This window comes from Anopheles aquasalis, chromosome 2 (assembly GCF_943734665.1).
Source record: "Anopheles aquasalis chromosome 2, idAnoAquaMG_Q_19, whole genome shotgun sequence".
NCBI classification, from domain to species: Eukaryota; Metazoa; Arthropoda; class Insecta; order Diptera; family Culicidae; genus Anopheles; species Anopheles aquasalis.
The window spans coordinates 85,153,228-85,155,646 of NC_064877.1; the positions used below are offsets into that span (position 1 = coordinate 85,153,228).

A 2,419-nucleotide genomic window follows, 5' to 3' on the forward strand; every position below is an offset into this window, starting at 1 on the left:
TACGACGATGAGGGTGGTTTCCGTGAGAAAACGGGATCGCGGAGAGAAGGCGAACGCACCTTTTTGCCTCGGCAGTCATGACGTCGACCTGACGTCGGGTTGCAACGATATACTAGCCTGACACTGGCTCGCGGCATCTTCAGTAGCCGCCAAAACTTCGTTTCGAGTAGTGCTTTACCGGAGTCGTCGGGATTATCGTCGTCTCTCGCCTTTTTCCTGCTTTTCGGCCATTTCGTCGGCTCGATACCGGTTTCGATGGAGGCGCAGCACCGGTGTGGTTAAAAGGTGCGATGCGATAGACGGTGATGTGTGGTTTGTGATCGATCCAGTTGCCGGGGGTTTGCCTTACCATCGCAGTAACCGAGAGCGCGAATGCTGACGCGGAAGATTTGGAAATCCATCCCAGTGACCATTGAGTGATTAGCAGCAGTGCCGGCGAGGTAGAACAGCGAAACAGAAGGTAGTGGTGTCGGTGGCCAACCGGTTTCTTCACCAACAGTAGATTCTCGGTGGGATTCTCGGTGGCAATCCATCGAAAGTGAGAGTAAAGTGCCACCAGTGCTCGCGTCTTCGATCAAGAACAGACGCCAAAGGAAACGGCCGTCCTCGGCTAAAGCAAGGAAGGAAGATCCAGGTTACCGGGACACACACTGCCTGCAGAATCGCTGAAAGCGAAAGTGAATCGTCGCGAGAAGCGGTCGCTGCTGTGGTGAGAAGTGAGTGTACTTAGTGTGTGATGAGAAAGAGAGAGAGTGAAACGCCGGCACGATCGCATATCGCGGGGATGCTCCACTGATCGTCTAGGTGGTCGGTGGTGGCTGATAGTAAACAGTCGGCGGGGGCCTTTTTTCCCGCCCACCGGTGGCCGTGCGAACTGTAGCGCGAAGATAGTGGACCACTCGTTGTGGTTCGGCTCACTCGCTCGCACGCTCGCTAGTGGTGAGTCCTAATAGTGAGCTCCCCCACCTCCGGAGTCTCACTATAGCGATCGTACATCGGTGTGAGAGTGTGTACTAACGTAGCGATCGCTCTCTCACACCTGGGTTTCTCTCACCGAGCACCTGGATGCTGCTAGCGCGGTGTTTCGCGCGGGCAATCATCGCAGCATCGCGAAGCTGCACGCCAGTTAGCCACGAGCACTCCACACACGCGCGCGCACACGCGATCGCTTACATCCTCGACACGCGGAACCTCGACTCGCCCGTCCAACCGACACCGTCCTGTGTCTGTGTGTGCGTGTATGTGTGATACGTGGTGTGTTTGATCGCCTATCCGATCCAGGACACAGATCGCTACATCCTTTCGGTGCATTATCACGACCACGAGTGGACTTGTGGACTGTTTGTGGGACTTTAAGTGAATGAAAAGGGTCCATTGTGTTGTCCCCAGAGTGAGTGTGTTGTTGTGGCCCGTGTGCGACGTCCATTGGCGTCCGTTTTTCGATAGTTTACTACCGTAATTGTCGGCCACCGTTGCCCGTTGCGTATGCAGCGTGCCGTGCACCGTCCGGATTGACCAACGACCAGAATTCGAGCTCCGAACTCCGGTCGCACGGTCAAACCACCAACCACCCACATTCGTGCTGGAGAAGGAACGCGAACAGCACCGGAGGGTCCTCCACGAGCCTTCAGCAGGTTCGTTTGCCGCCCTTTTGGATCCAAAACCGTCATCCAGTGGCCGTTTCGTTGCCGTTTCGTTGCGTTGCCGTGTTGTTGCTGTGTGTTCCCTTCCTATTTTCGCCTGCTAGATGCGCTTTTCGATGCTGCACCAGCTTGGTTGCTTCGCTTCGGTCCTCGAAGGATCTCCATTGCGCTGTCATCGAGGAATGCCTCCAATGCGGCCTCTATCTCTCTCTCTCTCTCTCTCTGCGTGCATGATACGAATGGTGTCCCACAGCCACCCACCCTTTTACTTCCCTTCTTTTCGATTAAATCCTTCGCTTCTTCCGCTTCTCTCTTCCTCTTTCTCTGTGTGTCCAGCTTAGCTTCCTGTGTGACAATATCCAAACCTCGTACCGTACAGTAGTGGCCATATCTGTGTGTTTGTTTTTTTTTCATCTGTGTTTGTGTGTAGGTGTGTGTTTTGGTATCGCTGTGCGTATGTGTGCCTGAATTGTTTGTCATTGCTGTGTCCTTACTCCAAGTGGTGTCTCTATCGCAGCTGTTAATGAATCGAACCAATATTGGCCCCGATCCACCCGGCTTCAAAGGCCCCGTCGTCAGCAGCGGCCCATTCGGTATTTCTAAAACAAACAGCAGCAGGCGAAGGTGTCCACGGCGAGGGTGGACAATGTCTTCCGGGGCCACTGTGTGCCACGGTGTGTGACGATACGGATGCGATGGTGAACCGCACGGTGGACCGACACTAGTGGCGTCACGAACCTTTCCCGCATTTTGCAGAATGCACCTTACCGCGGGTG

At 54.7% G+C, this 2,419-nt stretch overlaps 1 protein-coding gene across 3 annotated transcripts in view; it reads left to right on the top strand.

Annotated features, from left to right (window-relative positions):
* Window positions 1–1,146: 1,146 nt before the first annotated feature.
* LOC126572561 (probable nuclear hormone receptor HR38) overlaps window positions 1,147–2,419 on the top strand; it is a 105,494-nt gene continuing 104,221 nt past the window's right edge. For 2 of the 3 annotated variants that reach the window (XM_050231972.1, XM_050231974.1), the window contains exons 1-2: window positions 1,147–1,390; window positions 2,074–2,419. The exon at window positions 2,074–2,419 is cut by the window's right edge and continues 808 nt beyond it. The gene's annotated coding sequence lies outside the window, so the exon portion shown is untranslated. The remainder of the gene's footprint in view (window positions 1,391–2,073) is intronic. The other variant, XM_050231973.1, reaches the window with a different exon arrangement.